This window comes from Ursus arctos, unplaced genomic scaffold (genome assembly GCF_023065955.2).
Source record: "Ursus arctos isolate Adak ecotype North America unplaced genomic scaffold, UrsArc2.0 scaffold_15, whole genome shotgun sequence".
Taxonomy (NCBI): domain Eukaryota; kingdom Metazoa; phylum Chordata; class Mammalia; order Carnivora; family Ursidae; genus Ursus; species Ursus arctos.
In genome coordinates this window covers 23,598,296-23,620,227 of record NW_026622819.1, presented here as the reverse complement: position 1 = coordinate 23,620,227, position 21,932 = coordinate 23,598,296, and positions in this window count along the sequence as shown.

Below are 21,932 nucleotides of genomic sequence, written 5' to 3'. Positions count from 1 at the left end.
TGGGAAAAAAAGATGGCTAAAAGCTCTGAGGATTCTAATGGTTGTCATGTTCAATAAGACCCATTGGTAAATGTAATAAATCTGTTACCAGAAACCAGAAACAACAGTTTCTTTGATGAAGCATCCATATGAATGGTCCCAAAATTCTGACTAAAATAGTTGTAGTTATTACTGACTGTACTGTGGGTACATCCATGTCTAACTACTCTCAATGTGGCTGGGGTAGGCAATTCATGGATTTTGAGAAATCCAAGCAGATTTTGGAAAAATTTTCCTAAGAAAATTGTGGTAGTATTCCACAACTTACCACACAGTGCAACTTTTTTGCCTCTCCTTCCTTTTAAATTCCTATTTCTTCCTTTGACTTTCTTTTCTGTCTTTCTGATCTAAAGCCTTATATTTTTCTTACTTTTTATTACATTCTTTTTTTTCCCCTTCTTTCTTCATTTCTTGGGAAAGTAAGGAGAGATGAGAAAGGATTTATATTGATGCTGACATTTATGTGTACAATAGTTCATACCTTACAAAACAGGTAAATTGAGACCTAGAGTGTATAAACAATAGCCTTCAGATAACTAATAAAAGATAGAGCCAGTTTTGAATTCCTGTGTTAGACACAAGTATTCCATACTTAGAATATTATTTATCTTGCTGTATAGTATCTCACCATGTATAAAATATAGGTATTAACTGTCTATCTGTATGTGTCTACAGTAGTGCTAAAAATATATCTTTCTTTCTTTCTGTCTTTGACCCCATTTCATATTCCAAAGAAAAGAAGAAAGATTTAAGGCAAATATTTGGGCTCCAAATATTTCTTGAATAGAAAATATAACTAAAAAACTCACCTTTAGAATATTTCTATTCTACTCTTAGGTATATAGAGTATGCAATATTCATGACCACAGGTACAAGATGCAATCAAAGCATTTAAATTTAATTTACTTTTCATTAAATGTCCCAAATCCAGATTTCAAAAACATAAAGAAATTTGTAGATGCTGTCAATACTGGATAGTGTACAATGCTTGTCATCAGAATTTATTTTCCTCAATAATAGAATTAACATCATTTCAGAAAAAAGGGTAATGACAGACATAAAAATTAAGTTAACTTAGATATAAGGATTACAAACTGAGTGTATTTATCTTTGGAGGTAATCAATCATTGCATGTGCCAGAGATCTATAAAAGATTGGCCTCATAACTTACTATAGGGACTTTATCCTTTCCTCTACAAATTGCTCAGTTCCACCAAAGCAAAGACACTATTCCCCACTGAGGACTAAATAAATGACAAGCTTGAAGTGGTGAAAAATAAATTCCTTCTCTGAGTTACTTGAATAAAAAGCTGTCTGAACAAAAATCACACATTTCTCTTCACATAATGGAAACTTACCACTTACACCATACTATACTTATTTGAGAAGAAGCTTGGGAAATTCATTATAAAGAGAAGGATATTTGGGATATTAATTCTACCACAACCCAAATAATGGAGAACATTGGGAATCAGGATCATTTGGCCTATTCACCCCCCACACCTTTGTCTGTATTATTACAATCCATATATTGTTCATACATATAAACATTTTCTGGTAACCAGGGAACACTTTATTTATGCACTTTATTTCCACTGCATGTCTGTAAGAATGCAAAAATGTAAACATTGATCTACATAATCATATACATATATGAAGTGAAACTTCCTGCAACACTGTGAATCAGATCATTAAAAAATAGTAAAATTTCAGTTAATGGCTTATTAGCTGAAAGTGGGTATTTTAATTATTCTAGATAGTTTGAATTCATGAATAACTTATTAGTCACTCATATTATGTTTTTTTTCCCTTCTCATAGTCCTGATAAGCCTCTGATATTTAGATCATAGTCTTAAATGTTTCTTTATTTGAATTCTTATTAGAAACTTCTGAGAAATGATATGGCCCGCCTGAGTAGATGGAGTTCTTGTTACAGGTCACCATCAGATGTGTAATCCAGTTCCTAAGAGAAAAAAGTACCAAAAAATGTAATGTGGGATACTTAGAAGCAAGATTTTTTTTCCAAAGTAGATGACATGGAAAGATACTGAATTACAGGAAGATTATGTGTATATATTTCACATCTTTTTGTTTTTAGGCTCTAAAGGAAAGAACATTGACTAGGAATCATGAGGAAACCTAGGTTTAGCTTTGAACTTATACCAACAGATTATCCTTGACTGTATTTCTTCACCCTGCTACTCTTCCCTTGATCACTGCCACCAAACCCCCCAGTGTCTTCTTTGCCACCATCTTGTTTACACATCCATCCCCAAACATGTCAGCTTCTTTCTTTCCTGGAATATACCAAGATCTTCTCTACCTCACTGACTTTGCACATTATTTCTCTTCTTCACAGTTTATTAATCATCACCTAATCATCCTTTGGGTCTTAATTCATAATCACTTTCTCAAATAGACCTTTTCAAGTCCACCATCTATTTGGGGCTCCACTATAACATGCTAATAGAGTCATGTTACTACCAGCACCAGTATCACTATTTATAAATGTAAATTTATTTTCATTATTGTTTTATTATTGTCTGAATAGTGTAGGCTATATGTTTCATTGAAGCAGAGGGTTTGTCTAGCATATTGTAGATGTTGAGTAAATATTTGAGAACTAATTAAAGAATAAATTCGTAATAGAAGAGTTGAGATAGGGTAAATGACCTATAAGACCTCCTCCATCCTGAGTAGTCTATAATACTGGGGGTAAATTCATTGTTTCATTTCTATGTGAAGCCAGTCCTGAAGAAGGTTTTATCATAAGCCATACTTGGTGCACACAGTCAGGAATTGCAAGGGAATCTCTTAAAACAAACTCTGAATTTTGGACTTTCATTTAGCCATTCATACCAAGGGGTTAATCTCTAAAATGTAAATATAATCCCACACTTGCTTACTGAAACCTGCCTTGGTTCTTCACTGTATATAACATGAAGTCTAAACACCTTGTGATAGATCTGCCTATTCTTTCAAGCAATAGCTAAGACAAAAATCTTGTGTTTGACATTTAAGACCCATGTAGAGTTTCCAAAATTCATGGTGCTTTTTAATTTTTTTTACTTGGTGTCATGTCTTTGCACCTGCCGTGTCCACTTTTTAGAAAGCCTCTCTTCCTTTTCCCCTCTTTAGCTTTTGTTCATTAGGCAAATTCCAGCTCAGCCTTCAAGATTTGGCTGAAATTTTGAATGCTTAGTCATTTTTTAATCTTTTCAGAAAGACCAAAGAATTTTATTACATGCATACCTGTATTATAGCACTTAACAGATTTCTGTAATCATTAACCTACAGGACTGTTTCCCCTTAACATTGTCAATCCTGAAGAATAGGGGTTACATTCTTACCGTGTATCTTCTTGGTCTCCAGCACAGTGCCCAGCACATGTTAGGCGATTCGTGAATGTGGAATGAATGAATGAATCAATGAATGAATGGTGAGACCCAAATTAGTATGTTCAAGGCTTAGCCAGTGTTTTCTAGTGCTTCAGGTGTGAGTCAGAGAAGTTGGTCTCTAACCTTCCAGTTTGATTCTAATATTCTAAAGTTTATTAATAATGAATCACTTTATGGACTTGTCTATATAAAGTTAATAGTTCAAATAAACATTTTGGATAATTTTATTGATAATCATTTTACTGTTTTTCTCTCAACATTTACGTTTTTATTTTTTGCAGTTTTCTTTAGTTCATTCAAACTGGAGGGAATCATCTATGTAGAAGAAGTGTTCTCTAGATTTTGGTGGTCATAATTCTGAATATCTCAACTTCTTGTCAGGTTCTAAAATAGAATTGTTTTTTAACCCTTTGTGCAATCTTGTATTCGTTATTATTTTAAATCTTTATCTTCCATATTTATTAACTGGTCTTCATTACCCACTGATTTTTTTTTTTCTGTGATAAAAATGCATGATCAATCCTCAGCTCCTTTCAGTGGAACATTGATTTTATATTTTGGAGTAATCATAAATTCTGTTCCTGTTTTCCAAGATGTCAGAAATGAAATCAAACATTTTGCTTCTGATTATAATGAAAAAAACTCTGCATCACATCATGATGTGGTACTCATTAGTATGTTTCCTCTTCTCTGTCTGATATGTGGGTAACCCTTAAGTCAAATATCAAACTCTCTGAGCTCTCCTGACCCTCCAGTGAGTCATGGAACTCAAATCAGTCCATTTCAGGTGTAGGTGCTCAGAGTTGGGCTTTTTCAGTCATGTCACCTCTTAATGCCATTTATTTAGCATTAAACCCCTGACACTCTGATGATGGACTGGAAGAATTTAACAAATATTTCCTTTTAAATAAGGATGATGAAATATCAAAGACCCCAATACATGTTGTAAAGAACAAAACTCCCCCATCTTTCAGGTTTGTACTTGTAAAAGAAATGGAATCTCTAATAAAGACAGAGGGGAAAAAAAAGACAGTTTTACGTACATATATTTCAGAACCAGCCTCCGCTAATAAAACACAACTTTAGGAAGAAGAAAAAAGTCTTTCCCAATACTTTAATAGTCTTATTTTAATTATTTCTATCAGCTGACAAGCCAAGTGCTAATGTGCCCTTGCTCCAGTCTGGCCTCTAAATTATTTTAGAACTAGTGGTGGATTGAGCCTCCCTGGGGCTGCGAAACAGCAGGTGGCCCTTCAGCTGCAGCCTGGGCATTTTATGAATGGCTCAATTGCTCCCTATAGGCTGCTGTTCCTTCTTGCTGAGAGCCAGACTACCTTGACTGAATGTTCCAGCAGCAAGACTTATTGATAAAAACATTGCAAACTGACAAGAGGAGGTATTTGATAACCAGGAAGGCTCATTCCTTAATTTCAGGTCTAAGCAGCAGGACTGGTGCTGTGAGTTGGTAGGGTCTTTGGTAGGATGAGGGATTAGAAGGAGGATGTGAGAGTCAGTCTCTCTAGTGTGCCTCTTTGTGCCTAGAGATAACTCAGAACATTTAAAAATAAGAAGAACACGATAGCTCAAGAATATCTACACCTCCTCCAAATGGAATCTAATATGTGACTCCAAATTAGAGTTTACACAAGCAATCATACACGATTGAAGTATACAGAAAAATGTTTGCAGGAATACTTATATTATTACTCTGTTTATGGCAAAAGCATCTGGAGAGGGGAGAAGTAATTGAGGAGCAGTGTTGAGAAGGAGTAAAGATGCATTTTTGCTCTATGTATTTTATATTTTTAAAAATGTTCTGTTATAACAAAAAATGCTTTCTCTATTTTCTAGAATTATTTTCCTCAATAGAAATGCCCCCCTTTTTCGGTAAATGCTATCCTATGTGAGCTTCTCTAACCTTAGTTACAATTTAACTTACCAGCTTTGTAGTGATTAATATTTGAAAAAGGTATTAAAATCTTCTGTATACACTTTAATTGCCCTTTATCATTAGTAGGGCAAGGCAAATTATTGACCAACTGGAGGAAATCATATTTAGGGGACAGCAGAAGGTCCCCAACTAACCTACCAGTGGTCATTGTCATCATCATCATCATTATCATCATCATCAACATCATCAAACAGCAGTTTTTAAACAGTCCATCTGAGCATGGCATGTCACAGCACTCTACAAGGTTAATGAAACAGAGTGTCAAGGACTGTCATTTCACTATTCCCATTCATACTAGAGACCAAACATCAATAGGAACACACACATAATAAGTATAGACCTCCCACTATAAAAACACTGGCTCCAAAATGATTTTGGAGATGATATTGGCCATTACTAATTGAGGAAACCAAAATGCCACATAGGACATTCTTTTACATTTTCCTTTTTTATGAAGAGCTTCATCAAGAAGCTGTTTGAGGAAGTATTTTGTAATATTATGGTTCTGATCTATAGAATCTTTGTTAAGTTTTTCTTTGAAGTACTACCATTATGCTAGAATAGTTACTTGCAAATAACAAAAGTGTAATAGTTCTTAGTAAATACTTTTTTGATGCTGACCAGGATAAGACATATTGTTCTGGTTATATTTACTAGAATATTTCTTTTTGTCGGCTTAGGATGACTACTCTTTTTCTTCACTGAATTTTCTACTATTGACATGAACTAAAGAATATCAAAGAATATACATTTTTATTTCTGTTGTTGATCCTAACAATTATCTCTTATAATTGGTTTAGAAGTTGATTTTGTCTTCATACTTTATAAGAAAAAACAAAAGTGAATTTAAATTTTTATACAGTAGGACTCTATAAAAAGCATCTTTTTTGTTATTGGTGTTCATGAGCTCCAGTAAAATCTCCTCAAAAATGATATGTTCATCCTTCTGAAAATTACTACTGTTATTTCTTTTTTATTAAGCTCCTTTGTGAGGGGTTATGGAAGAATAACATAAGTCTTTCTTGCTTTGAGTTCTAAGAAGGCCAGGTGGAAATTGAGTCATGTTTGTGAGAGCTTATCAACACATATAATAGAGAAGAGGCTTGGGATTTCAGAATCACTTTTATTTTATTTCAAGTTATTTTATTTTTTAGAGCAGTTTTAGGTTCACATCAAAATTGAGAGGAAGAAGGCACAGAGATTTTTCAAATATTCCCTGTCCCTACGTGCCGAGTTTCTCACATTAACATCTCCATGAGAGTGCTGCATTTGTTGTAGCTGATGAACCTATGTTGACACATCATTATCCTCCAAAGTCCACAGTTTACCTCAGGGTTCATTCTTTGTGTTGTACATTCTATAGATTTGGACAAATGGATAATGACGTGTATCTACCATTATAGTATTATACAGAGTATTTCCATTGTCCTAAAAATCCTCTGTGCACTACCTATTCATCTCTCTCCCTACTAACCTCTGGCAACCACTGATTTTTTTATTGTCTTCCTAATTTTGCCTTTTCTAGAATATCATATATTTGGAATCATACAGTATGCAGTCTTGGATGATTTACTTTTTCACTTAGTGACATGCTTTTAAGTTTCCTCCATGTGTCTTCATGAGTTGCCATATAGGTCACTTCCTTTCAGTGTTGAATAATATTCCATTGTCTGTCTGTACCACAGTTTATTTACCTGTTCAGTTTCTGAAAGATGTCTTGGTTGCTTTTAATTTTTGGAAAATATGAATAAAGCTGCTATAAACATCTGCGTGCAGATTTTTGTGTGGACATGGGTTTTCGACTCCTTTGGGTAAATACCAAGGAGTGCTCATTATCATTTTTGAAAAGGAAGGCAGGGACTCAAATTGTGGTGCCACAATACCTTTTACTCTGTTATTCAGAATCCTAGTAGGTGATGCTACTAGCTGTGCTGTCTTCACATTAAGCCTTTTCCTCATTTGGATAACATTTTGTTTAGCAGAAGAATTAATAGAAAAGAGGTTTCCAGGACTTTAGTCCATGAGCAGACTATAATTACTACAAGAACAGGAATATTTCAGATTTTTTAGTATGAGCTATTAATGTTACAGGTTCAGGAATAGGTTTGTCAATGACGATGATATGATATTAATCCATTTCACAAAAACACTTCACGTGGAAGTTTTATTGAGCAGTAACTTCGGTTGTCATAGGATTAACCCTGACTTTCTAAGGGGGAATTCCTGAATTTGTGGCAGGCTGCATTAGACATGATTATATTCTACTGATCCTTTTTTTTTTTTTAAATTAAAATCAGGGGCGCCTGGGTGGCGCAGCGGTTAAGCGTCTGCCTTCGGCTCAGGGAGTGATCCCGGCGTTCTGGGATCGAGCCCCACATCAGGCTCCTCTGCTGGGAGCCTGCTTCTTCCTCTCCCACTCCCCCTGCTTGTGTTCCCTCCCTCGCTGGCTGTCTCTATCTCTGTCGAATAAATAAATAAAATCTTTAAAAAAAATAAAATTAAAATCAGGTGAAATACATTGTGTAGTAAGTTCAGATTGATTATATACATATTCCTTACCTTAGATAAGGATGCAACAAAGAACAATAACAACCCTTGTTCTGCTACACTTAAAACTCTTGGCAAACCTCTTATGACTTAATATGCTCTGGGAACCATTGTAAAGATCCTGAGTCAGTCATCTAGAAATGCTCCCACACAAAGACTCACAAGAGATTACAGATCATTTTTCAGAGTAGGGACAGTCAAATGGACTTAGGCCTGAATAAAATGTAGTTATATAAGGAATCTAAAAGCAGTAAAAATTTTCCATTAACTATACAGAAGAGAAAACCATTACCATTCTGCCATTTCAGCAGTGTGATATAAAACAATGCTCTGATAAAAGATGAAAACAAATCTATAAATCCAGTCTATGCTTGAGGAGGATGCATCCACAGTGGCATTAAATGTGACTTCAAATCACATGCAGACAACCTAAAGACCTTCCCAGTGAGGGTCAACCTCTGTATGATTGCGAAACTTAGAAACTTGGCCCCACAACAAAAGGTGCCCTTATTTCCTTGAGAGGTTTTATTAACTTCACTCACAAATCTCATTTAATATCTAGACAGCAGCAATAACATCCAGGATTTTGACTAGTCCATCAGCATCGGTGGAATATCACAAAGTTGAAACAATGTATCTATTTAGCATCTGTTTTGTGCCCCAGATTGTACTAGGCATTTGGGGAAAAAAATCAAAGCTATAAAAAAAAGGAGGAACAAATTAAATTATTTTAGAGATGACATTTGCTTGCATGACAGAAATAGTGAACCACATAAGATAGTTCATAGTCAAATTTAGTTTTCCGAACAGAATATGAAGTGTTAAAGAAACTCACAAGAAGGGACTCCAGCATAAGCTGCAGTACCTAGGCTTTATGAATAAAATGGGTCTTGGACTATGCATTAAAAGGTGTTTCTTGGAATGGTATTAAGGAGAGAAGTTTGATTTACTTTGGTTGGATTAGTTATTTGTGTAATATGAATGAAACGTAGCTGTGTAAATGTCAATAAAGAGAACCAAAAAAAAAAAAAAATGCTACAGGGACACTCCTAAAAAAATAGTAGTTACAGTACTCGGCACTTTAAAATATGTTAAGAGGATAGATCTCACGAGAACACATGTTAACCGTTCTTAAAAACAAAACAACGAAACAAAAACCTACAAAAGGACATTTTTGGAGGTGACATATATGTTTAGAACTTTAGTTAGGGTGATAGTATTTATCATGGTTGTCCAAATGTATGTCCAAACTCATAAAGATATATGCATTAAATGTGTGCATTTTTTAAAAGATTTATTTATTTGTTAGAGAGAGAGAGGGAGTGGAGGGAAGGGCAGAGGGAATCTCCAAGCAGACTCCTCACTGAGTGCAGAGCCCATTGCAGGACTCCATCTCACAGCCTATGGGATCATGACCTGAGGCAAAACGAAGAATCCGAGGCTCAACCAGCTGAGCCACCCAGGTGCCCCTAAATGTGTGCATTAAAAAAATATATCTATTATACCTCAAATAAAGCTCAAAAAAGGGTGATAATCTTGACATGTGGAAATTAGAGAAGTTGCAACTCATGCAGATAATAGAAGGCCACAGTCAAGACTAAAGCTTTAAATATTAGCAGAAGCAACTGAGTGGGGATACTTAATACATCCCAAAATTGGTACTTTTATAAACTTTTGCCAATGTGTTTGATGTGAAAGAATAATCTGAAGAAGAATATATTTAAACGTTTGCATCATCATAGATATCCATAGGTATTAGTAGATGGATTCACATATGTTCGATTCTTATATGTAAAGCATGAAAGATGATGTTTTAAAATAATTTAAAATCCTATCAAGTAATAACATATGAAGTAAAATACTATAGTGAAGTTCAAATTCTAAACTCTTTGGCACAAACTAGCAGAGGTACTATCTATTCTACCTAAGGTTAGTCCCTCCACTTCCACAGGAAACTTAAACCACCCACTAGCCCTTCTCTTTCTCTAATCTTTAATTGCTTACGTTTACTGCATCTTTTTAAACAGCTCTTAGATGTATTCAAGGGCTTCTCATGTTTAAAATAAAACAAAACAATAAACTGACCTTAAATACAAATACATTCATCTTGCTAAACCAAATTGTAATTATTTGTCAGATGTCATCTTAAATATTCCCTGCTTGTAAAATAGTTTCTGACTACCTACCTATATGTAATCACTCTATAGCTACGTAAAGCTTTTTCTTTATCCTTTGAAGCACTTAGCATAAATATTATTAATTGGCAATTTGTGAAATAATTTGCTTATTGAATGCTTCCTCTCCTGGGCTGTAACCTCAAATCAGCTGTTTATGGGTATAGCACTGAATTCTCAGTGCCTAGAACAGTGACTGGCACAAAATGGCCCTCAGTGGTTTTTGTTGCATAAGGGAATAAGCTACAGGGCCTAGTCTTTCTAACATGTGAAATTAATACATAGAATTCTGGACCTTTAAGATGCACCTGGTGCACAGAAGACTTAAACATTCTATACATGTCTTCAAACCTTATCTCTCTCATCTTTTCTCTTTTCTTTTTTGGTCCTGTTTGAATTCTGGATTTTGTATGTCCAGTTTGAAGAAAAAGAATGGCGAATAAAATATAAGAGAAACAAAAATAAGAATCTGGGAAAAAAAATGATGAAGAATGTGCCAGAATTCTTACTCAACTCCAACACAGACTCGGAGAAGTATTTCCTAATTACCTAGCGTGGTAGTTTGTACATGTGTTTGTAGCTTTATCAACTTTTAATAGTCCAGTCCTGTGACAGAATATAAGCACTAAAAATATAACTTGAGTGATCATTATTATAAGAGTATTTAGATTACTATATGATTGCTTCTGAACTCCCAGGCTCTAATAATTGCTAGATCTGTATGGTAGAATGATCTAATTGGGGGCATAAATAATTTAGCAGTTTTGGCTTTTCCATCATCATCCTGTTCTACCATGGTTGGTTGTAGGCCAAAGACTCTCCAGAATGTATGACTTGTTTCTCTCACAGACAATCTACTCACATCAGTTAGACACAGAAAGACACCAGACAAATATTTAAGTGGACATGGACTACATTATAAATAAAGGAAAAAATCTGTTGAAATTTCCCAGCCTCCATTTCTAGGCAACAGTCCTGCAATCACTGGGGCAGTTAGAATGAATTTGTTGACTCTCTTTTTAAGGGGTGCTGTGGTGTACAGTTAAAATAGAAAGTAAACTTTAGTGCAATTAAGATATGTAGTTTCAGCAGCTTTATATAGAGATTTAAAATAATTTTTAATTTTTGCTGATAGTTACAAAACTAAAATTTAGAATTTTATCTTAGTGATGGAGAGGATGCTCAGATTACTGAGGATAAAAACATACAATTATAGTCACCATAGTTATTCTTTCATAGTTTATGCCCACACAAAGGATAAAATAGAGCTTGGAATTCTACACAAATGAAAATAGTAGTTGGACCATTTAATATGGTCATTTAAATTTTAAAAAGCAAATTTGATATAGTCATGTACGAATGCATCTCTGTACATCTTATTTCTGATGTCTTCTGATGTGTACTGTCTAATTTCAGAAGTTGAGTGACTTGTTCTGTATGGTTGTGTTCTGCAAATTAGCATGAAACATAAAATATTTCTAATGAATTTAAACCCTTATTTGTTTGTGCTTAAATGCAATTTAAAAACTCCACCTCAAATTCCTGTGCAAGTTCATTGCTTTCAGTGGGTTATGATGCAGAGGCAATATGATGATCTGTTTTGCTTTCCAAAAAGTTTGAAAATGATCTGCTGTAAATTGTGGTACATTTGTCTTCCCTGCTTGATTACAGCCTGCTTTTTTCAGTTAAACCAAAATTACCTAGCTTATCAATGGAATTAGGGTTTGTTACCCACTTTGTTGGAATGACCAAAAGTACTTTTAAGAATATATTGTCTCTACAGAACTAAAGTAAATGATAAAAATGTATGAGAATTTCCTCCCTTTTCTAAAGAAGTTAATATCAAGGAGATGCTGAGTCACTTAAAGCATTTGAAGCATATTTTCATCTGAAGATCAAAATTAATGTAAAACATGATTTTACATGGCTTAAGAATGTGGACTATTCAATTCGTGTAGTAATACTCCTGTGCATAAAACCACACAGAGTACTTGGTGACATGCAAAAGATGTCAGTCTTATACCTGTAAGGTTTGACTTTCATGAACAGGAAGAAAAGCAATGTATATAAAGAGATTAATATGAGATGATATATGTTAAAACATCAAAAAGGGGGTACAGATAGGTAGTAAATACCGTAAAAGTTCCAAAGAGAAAAAAAACAGGTGGGTGGAGACTTCAAAGAAACTTTATTGAGATTGAAGGTCTTGGGCTGGGCTCTGAAGGATGAGTAAGATTTGGGTGGACGAAAGAGAGATTGGTTGAATACTCCAGGCCATAGCCCACTATAAGCAAACGCATAAAGACTGGAAAATGTATGAGAAACAGTAGAATCACACAGTGAGAGAAGAGGCTAGAAATACTTGGTTTCAAAACCCGGTCCATCATTTATTATTTGTGTGACCTTAGGCACTTTAATTTAATTTAATTTAATTTAATTTAATTTTTTTAGTCTCAGATTCTTCATATGCAAGTTGGGGTTATAAACCCACAGTTAGGGGTGCCTGGGTGGCTCAGTCCTTAAGCGTCTGCCTTCAGCTCAGGTCATGATCCCAGGGTCCTGGGATCAAGGCCCACATCAGGCTCCCTGCTCAGAGGGAAGCCTGCTTCTCCCTCTCCCACTCCCCCTGCTTGTGTTCCCTCTCTTGCTCTCTCTCTCTCTCTCTGTCAAATAAATAAATCTTAAAAAAAAAAAAAATAAACTCACAATTATGTGTATGGTCAGAAACAGTGTTTATTAACAAGTTTTTCAAAATGTCATGATGCTGAATAAATTTTGATTGCTCCATTTAATTCCTTTATTTTGAAGAAAGAGAAGATTTATATTGGAAGATAGAGTACATTTACTTTAGATTTTAGAAGACTTAAATGGCACACAAAAGGCATTCAAACTTTACCCTGTAGGCTATAGATAGATTTGGAAAGTTTTGGATCAATTTTGAAACAAATGAACCTGGTGAATATATGCAGGATTTATTAGTAATGTGTGAAGTTGAGTCAGATAGACTGGATAAAAGATTCATTTGATAAGGCCCAAATTAGGGTGCGTATAGTTACCTTTTTAGAATTGATGAAAGCAAGAAAAAGGAAAATAGTTTTGTGAGGTGAATATTAGTAATTGATAAGTTCTGACCAATGTCTTTTGTCATTGTCATATACCTCAGTTGGAACAAAGTTTCATGTAGGTCTCTCTACAATTCAGGGTATCAGCTTAGGTCCTTAACTGCAAACAAAAAATAAAAACAGACTCAATTTAGATGAAAGAAATTTAGGAAGAATATAAGGTAACTCACAGATTCTCTGAGGGGTTTGAAAACCTTAGTTGTAGAGACTTTTTCTTCAGACTCTATGCCCCAAATTGTACCCTAATCCCTTTCTAGCAGAGACACCACTGATACCATGGCTGGACACTAGATGTAAAGCTAGAATCTTGATACTGCTGCCTCTGGAAACAAGATGTACCTGCCTTGTTCTCCTGAGATTGGATTGCCCAGAGTCCCTCATTCTTTGTGTCACCAGCTTATCCATGAGCTCAAGTCACATTTAAGAGAACCTGGGAATTTGGCTTCAATGGCAGTAGGAAAAGATTCATAATGTAGGAAATTCCCCAAATACAAGAAGAGTGCTATTATGGACTGAATTGTGTCCCCTCAAAATTCATATGTTGAAGTACTGACCCGCAGTACCTCAGAATGTGGCAGTATTTGAAGAAAGAAACTTTAAAGAGGCAATTAATGCAAAATAACATCACTGGGTGTGGGCCCTAATCCAGTTTGACTGGTGTCCTTACAACAGGAGGAGATCAGGACACAGATGTGCAGGGAGGGAAGACCATGTGAAGATACAAGGAAAACATGGCCATCAACAAGGCTAAGAGCGAAGTCTCAAAAGAAATAACCCTGCTGACACCTTGATCTAGGATTTCTAGCCTCCACAATTGTGAGAAAATAAATTTCTGTTGTTTAAGCCACCCAGTCTGTGCTATGGCATCCCTAGCAAACTAATACAAGTATTCATAGATACTGAAAAGTCAAAAGTAATGGCATATGACAAATGTAAACTATGTTTATAAGAGGGGAATTTCCCAGGTGGGGAAACAAAAAGTAAGAAACATTAAAGAAAGCTGAGAAAGAACATCTTGGCTTGTTACATATAAAAGACAGGGAGTCAGAAAACCTTAGTACAGAGTGTTATTTGGGATATAAAAATATGAGTTTGAGACATTTTGAGTTTGAAGTGGTGGTGAAATCCAAGTGAACATGTTCAGTAAGCGGGTGGAGATACAGACCTAGAACACAGAAAGAGGTTCAAGCTTGATACATGAGCATAGGATCCTTCATGAAGAGGTCATTGAAGTCTAGAGAAAGAATCCATTGTAAGTGTATCTGGATGAAATGGGAGAGCTTCTCTAAGGACTAAAAAATGCCAAAGTTAGGGGAAGGAAGAGTCAGAGGAATTTCAGTGCCTGTGTGTTTCTCTCATAGCTCAGTGTCATATAACTGTGTGCCAATATTTGCATTTAAAAGAGTGAGTTCAGAGTGGCAAGGGACTGCAGACTTGGGTAAAGAGAGTACAGTGTTGGCAAAGGAAACAGTGAATCAGGGGAAAGTATGATTAGGGTGATAGGCTGGACAGTTTCAGTAAAACCAAAATTGATTACCTGGGAGAAGGGGCAATATAGCAGGAATTTTTGTGGTAGGAGCTTATTGTTTCAGAGATAAATGATTAATATGACAGGAAATAAGATAGACCAGCTCCCTCCTGCTGGATCTTGCTTTCTCAAAGCATTGTAGACAAGTAACCTGATAGTTACCGTGTCATGTGCCATGACACAGAACAAACATAGTGCCCGGGATGCTACAGGTGCCTCTGAGAGACAACCTGCCTGAGATTTCAGAAAGTGACATCTAAACTAAGATTATAAGAATGAGAAGGAGATAGCAGCCTAAGAGGTTACAGGGAGATGGGCATATTATGTAGTTTGGATTTGAACACACTATATGTAGTTTGGATTTCAAGTAGGGGAGTGACATAGTCAGATTTATGTTTTAGAAGGGATGGGACTGAAGGCACAGGGTCTAAATACATCATGCTGAATATATCATGGTAATGGATGATCATGCAGTGAAGTAGAAAGGTGATAGAGAGAAATAAATTCCCATTGCATGTAGGAAATACAGGCAACAGAATTTGGTTAATTGGATGTGGAAAGTAAAGGAAGAAATTAAAGAGCAGTTCAAAGTTTACCTCTTGTACAAGGGGGTGGACTGGATACTGTTCACTGAGCTAAGGAGCATAATAGGAGGAGAAATAAGCGTTGAAGGGGAGAAGATGAGTAAACTTCTGAACGGTTTAATTTAAGGTAGATGTGAAAACCAAGTTTCAAACTCATGCTAAAGAGAAAGATTTGGGCTAGAAAGAGAAGTTTGGAAGTCATCGTATGCTATCGCTATTACTACTAATATTACTACAAAGAATGCAATAGCAATTGCAGTCTGTGATGACCCAGTGGAAAGTGGTAGAAAGGAGAATATTTCAAGATAGTGCAAGTTGACTATACTGGAGAAGGAGGCTATAGATGGCCAAGCCAGATTCATAACACAACAAAAGGTTAGGACAAGGTCATGGGTAGAAGGATGCACATTATATCCAGATACAACATTAATTTCATGGTAATAAGGAAAAGGTAGCTATAAGTATATCTGTTAGTTTGGAAGTTGGGAATTAATGGTATTCATTTCTGGTAGCTCCTATGTTTATTTGTTGGAAGGTGCAGGGCTGTGGTGTAGGGGAGCTACAGTAGTACATTCAGGTGCAGAAAAATGTCTTTTGGTGAAGGTTAGCCTTATGAACTTATTTGCTCTAGCCCATGGTAGGGTTCTGTTTGGCTAAGGTTTCTAAGCACTGCACTGTAGGAATATACTGTTTGCATAATGGAGTTATTGTATAAGAGAAGGCTTGATATTCATGAATGTAAACAAGCCTATAAGGGTGTTAGATTAAAGCATTTGACCTCTAGTAATCTCGTAAAGCATCTCCCAAAAAATGGCAGTGCCAACACAATGTGAATTGAATTATATGTTATTTGATCCCACCTGTCTTTTCTCAGCCTTCATGAAGAACACAGATGTAAGGGACAGAAATGCAAGTATGTGAGAGAGCCATAGTAGTGCATAACGTTCTGAATCTTTGCATTCTTTAGAATATCTGTATCAGTACAGATTAGTACCTGTTTCGATTAGTACCTTTGACATTCTGGGTTCTCAATGAGAGGGAAAAAGAAGTCAAGAAGAAGTGGTGCAGTGTGGAGGAAGGTAAAAAAACTCTTTTCTTCCAGTGGGTTGACTTTATCACTAACTAGCTGTGGAATTTGAGGAAGATGACTTAATCTCACTAATTTGCAGTTTTCTAAGTTACAGGCAGCTAGGAATCTAATTTGTGAATGCTTCTGAATGTCATCATCTTTTTATAAGTTGTATATTTAAACTTCAAATGTATATTATTATTTCCATTTCCTAGATAAGAATATGGAAGCTCGGTTAAATTAAAACACAACTTCAAGTTTGAATAGCTTGGTCCTAAACCTAGGTCTTATCTGAATTCAAAGTCTCTGCATTTTCTATTACACTGACTAATATTCCACATGCCCTTCAGCCCAGAAGTCCTACATAGTATGAAGAATTAAGGAAGAGCTTTTTTTAATGTTGGTGACACTTTCTTCAGTTTATCTCTCCCTTTATCTATTCTTTGCACTTCCACATTCCTCTGTTTATTTTATAGTTCAATAAACGGGCCCCTTGGCCCACCTCTGTTTTCTTTACACCCTCTACCACTCTCCTAATTTTTCCTCTCTTTCCCTACTTTTAAATTAGCAGAGGATTCTGATTACCTGAGAAGGTAGCAGGCCATGGTCATAAAAGTACATGCCCAGTATTAAGGGCAGAATTGTACTATAAAAGAAAATTGTGTCATAGAATGAGTTCCTTTTTCACTGACCCCATTACCATGGTAAACTACTCTGCTTTATCTATATTCTTAGCTGTAAATGGACAGGCCATATTTCATAGGTTGCTTAAGCTAAAAATCTTGCTGGGCCCATCTGTTATGTAGAACCAATTTCCATCAGGAAATCTAAAATTCTACAGCTGGAAGGGACTCAAAGATCAGCTAATCATACGAGGTCATTTTAGAATTGGGAAATTGGGTTTCTGCAAGAATAAGTGCTTTCCCCAAGGTTACCATGAGGAGCAAAATTCATACCTGCCCAATGGAGGGTTTTGAATAAGCATGTTTGACTTGGAGTCTCCACATTTGATCAATTATTTAACTAGGAAGGGATGTGAAAGTCTTTGTATGTTCCCTCATGGGATAAATGGTTAAGGCCATACATCTTCGTGGTTGAGAGGATGTAAGGTTAAAGTTACAACTCTGCTGCTTTATATGTTAAACTCATGTACTCTACGAGTTCTGTAAAGGCAGTGATCATATATCTTTTGGTTATCATAGTATATGCTGTGCCTAGCATGAAACTGCTAAGTCAGGGATACTTGGCTTCATTCATTTGGAAGAATAAATGAATGCATCAGTAGTTTCTACCTCTTAAATTGTTGTGAGGTTTCAAAGAGAATTTAGCACACCAGACCAGAAGAAACACTAAGTGAATATTAGTTATTATTATTGCTAAAAACAAAGCTTAGTGTCCTCTTGCTTTATATTCAACATTTCTAAACATTGAGGATACTTCTGATCATGTTTAGTAAGTTCTTTAATCTTAAAGATTTTCCTGGGAGCCAAAGAATGCCTATAGGGCCCTTTGAAACCATCATTAGGCAAGCAGGACAAAAGAATAGACTATGTACTTGTTATAACATATGTGTATACAGATGGTACAAAGGGAGGTAACAAAAGGGTCTGTATGTTGGAAGGTTGTAGAGAGAAGGCCAACAATCAAGTTTCAACTGTGTGGAGACTGTTTTTGCCAGGCTTTTCCTGTCCTTCTTTCTTCTCTTAATGCTGAGCAGGAACAAATCTTGTATCAACATGAAGTGCTGGCAACTTGGTTTTCTGTAGTTCTTTGAAACTTCCAGTGAAACTACAAAAATTTAAGTTTAAGAGACTCATTTATTTGGCAGAAAAGTATAACTCCCTTGTTTTGAAAAAAGTGAAATCTGTTCCATTAATACCCAAGTCTATGTAAGCAGGCTGTCAACTATGGAGTGAAGGAAGTATACTGTGTTTATGTTGGCATTTAGTTTCTCAGTAATTTTGGGGGCATACATATATTGCATTAATAAATGATAGTAGTCTGGCACAGGGGTTGTGAAATTGTAGGTCTATATCATAAATGTCACATTTGTTTTTAGTATTTGTATTTGTATAGTTCTAAAATGTTTTCAGATTCTTAATAAAATTAGTCATAATTCTTCAAAATATATTGGTTTTAGCAGTTGACTATATTACGACTTTTTTTTTTTTTTTTTTTTTTTTTTTTTTTTTTTTTACAGTGTAGCAACAAGTTATTGGTTTCTATGAGGGCTTGGATCATATGTAATTGTAGAAAAATGGTGAGATGATGTCAGTGGCCAGTGAATTACTGTATTTCCCATAATCTAAACTCTTAATATGGCATTTACAAAGCTATCTATGGATCTTTAAAATATTGCTCTTGGGAGAGAATCTTCACTGGGGACAATGCCCTTTCAAATCCATTGCCTGTAAGTGTCCATAGAGAAAATATTTGAGGTCAAGAATAACCAAATCCTAGACAGTAAGTACAGTCTGTCAAAAACCAGGGCATCTGGAATCCTTATCTAGGTACTAGTGATGCCTGTTGCTACTTGACCCACTTTTTTCTCTCCTTATAAAATAATTCACGTTTGTTTCAGTGATATGAAAAGGAAGCAGGCTACAAAACATTTATTTTATTTTGAAATGTCTTAAAATAATCACAAAATCCGTTTTTAAATGTCAGAATTTATTCGGAATATATAACCTTATACAGGTAATTCAAATAGTAACTATACATATGGAAGACAGCCTCATTAAATTGGATTTTAAATGGATGGGGACACATGATCGCATCTGACACACAGAATTTCTCTTTCCACAAGAATTCACAAAATCTCCATCAGCCATGGTGAAATTCACGTGGGCTGTTGAGTCATTGATTAAGATCTGAAAATAGTTCCTGTATAACACAAACATTTTTCCAAGGACTTACTCATCTATAACATTTTATAATATATACACTTATATTTTAGTGACAGTGTTTTTGAAAATTAGTAATGCCATCTTATTTTTCACAAGTTACACCTTTTTCATAAGCTACACCTGTTTAATCGTACACGTTTATTGATGATCTTGATTTTTAAGAAACATGTAGTTATATTGGAGGCCTACTTCAGTGGTGTGGGAAAGATATGGCCTTTGGGGCATAGTGTTAGCACGAAGTAGACCTATCTCTGACAAACTAATTTAGAGAGAAAAAAGTCCAGAGAGTCCAAAGCATGATCAGGTCGGTCCAGGCAGAGGATATACATTAAGCCTGGCTTGTTTCTTCAATGTGGCAAAAATTAATTAAGTGGGAACTGTGGGGGAAAGAAGCTATTGCAGTCCTCTTTTGTGTATGTTCCTTCTCTATCGATGGATTAATTCTGTGGCCAACAGAATGAGGTGTTCCCTTCCTCAGCACCATTTTTCTGGTCTCACCTTTCTCTGGAAGCATTGATTACAGCTGTGGGACACCTGCCAAGAGTCCTGGCCAATACTGGTCTCCTTCAGTTTTAAGTGGACACATGGCATAAACATTCGTAAGGACTGTGCCTGGGCAGCTCGGTGAAACCAGAAAATTCAAGCCCAAACTCTGGAGCAGCTGCCCCTCAAGGGCAATCGATGCTGTGAGCTTCTAGATTGCCGCCTTGGCTTGTTTATGGTGTTCCATGAGGAGCACCTCAACACTCTTCAGAGTCTGTCTGCTGCTGTCTGCTTATTGAAAAGTTCCTAGAATTACCACTTAACCAGTAAAACTACTTAAAAAAATACTAACCTGGTCAATGGAGACACTTAATCTCTTAGAATTTCATTACCTATGTGAAATGCTTGACATAGTAACATGGATAATTTTCACTGAAGTTCTTGTATAGAAACAGTGTCTTAGGGTTTATAAGTATACTTCCTTGCAGTTTGTTTTCATAGAATTAAACATTAAATATTCTATTTTCAAGAGTTAAGAAACTGAGGAAAAAAGAGGAAGGATACACAATAGAGTTTAAAAACATCTCTCCCAGAAGCTTCTTTCATACGTATCAGTCCCTTAGAGTGAAATATATTTTATGGTGTCATAAGTGCAATGTATAAACCTATCTTTATAGATAGCATCAGATTCGCACTGGTCTATATTTCTCTTCGAATGGGAAATCTACTGGCCAATCTCCTCTGTTTCGAGTATACCAGTAGAATCCTTCATTAGATTAATTGGGTTTAGTAACAGGGCCACATTTTACAACCCATGTTTTCAGGCAGGTTTGTTTGTTTTGTTTGTGTTCGTTAGTTTGTGTGGCTAACGTATGAGACCGACTATACTGCTCAGTTAAATCAGTATCTCCTTGCCCCAGGACTGCCATTTGCTGCGAAATAGTGCAATGTGCGTGCTCTACTGCATACCTTATAGACCTAACATCCTTCATTTCTGCTGCATCATCCAGCATAAGCAGTTGTTGCTGTGAACGTCTTTACAAAGAATTACTCAGCAGAGGCCTCCTAAGAAGAAAAACTAATATTAGTGCAAATTTTTTTTCTGCCCCTAAGCTCATCTTTTGATCCAGCGTCTTTTAATCAGCGTTGTCACAAATGTACGTGAAGCGTGCATGAGCTGTATATACTATGATATAGCGATACAGGTTACAGAGGAAAGAGTGACGGAAGTTGTATTCAGTTTAAAGATATGTTCACTACTCTGCCTTGTCTGAAGACATCATATATGGCATAGTGGATGTACTGCATAATTAAAATATTTATGTTTGTAAATATAATGAAAGCCAAAAAACAAAACTTCATCAACATGATTGTGCAACCTCCCACACATGAAGCAGAACGATTCCACCCTGGGACTAGTAGGTTCTCTGGTGGTTTGAGTGAGTCAGCCTACGTATACACATGTGCTGAATTGTACCAAACTGACAAAATATTGACCATGTCTTCTGTATGAGTCATTCATTCTTTTGAATATTTACTGGATGCCAGGCATTGTACAGCAGAGTACAAGGCAGATGAAGTTTCTTCCTGCTTGATGTTTGCATAAGACTGGCAGGGGAATGCGGGACAAGAGAAATAGATACATACAAATAATGTTGTGGAGAGTGATGAGTGCTAAGAATGAGTAAGTGGAAGCTGCCATAGAGAATCACAAGGTGACTTCTTTCATATAGAAGGAAGTGCAGGGTGTAGGGTGACAGCAGAGAGGCAGTCTGTCTGCCTTCAAATGCTGACATCCCAGGGGGTGGCTGAGATGTGTACACTGGGAGCCATTACTCACTAGTGTGCTATTTCTCAACAGAGTTCTGCCAAACCCTCATTTTGCAAGAGAGATGTTAATAGGTATTTTATGAAAACAATGAAAAGTTCTGTGGTCATATATATCTAGAGAGCACTGCATAGCAACGTAGCTCCTTTTGAAAATGCACAATGCACAGCACAAAGCAGTGTGGGCTCTGAGAAGTCCAATAGTAATGAAAGTTACACAGATTTGCTTAATCCTGTATTTCAAAAATTATTTTGATTTCAGTCCAGTAAGTTCTTTACCTTTCAATGAATTTGAATGATACTG